The sequence below is a fragment of the Lupinus angustifolius genome, chromosome LG04 (assembly GCF_001865875.1).
Source record: "Lupinus angustifolius cultivar Tanjil chromosome LG04, LupAngTanjil_v1.0, whole genome shotgun sequence".
Taxonomy (NCBI): Eukaryota; Viridiplantae; Streptophyta; class Magnoliopsida; order Fabales; family Fabaceae; genus Lupinus; species Lupinus angustifolius.
The window spans coordinates 17,674,371-17,674,742 of NC_032012.1; positions in this window are offsets into that span (position 1 = coordinate 17,674,371).

Consider the following 372-nt stretch of genomic DNA (forward strand, 5'->3'; position numbering starts at 1 on the left):
TGATGCAAGGAGAATTTGAAATGTCCATGATGAGAAAGTTGAACTACTTCCTTCGACTACAAATCAAATAGCTTGATAATGACATTTTTGTAAGTCAATCCAATTATTGTAGGGATTTGCTGAAAAGTTTTGATATGGATGACTACAAGCCAATAGCTACTCCTATGGGATCTAGCACATACATTGATACCGATGAAATTGGAAAACGTATAAAAATATCAAAGTATCGAGGTATGATCGAATAATTTTTATATTTGATTGCCAATAGACCTGATATAGTGTTTAGTGTATGTCTGTGTGCATGCTATCAATCTAAACCAAAAGAATCACACTTAGTTGTTGTTAAGAGAATTATGAAATATCTTAAAGGTA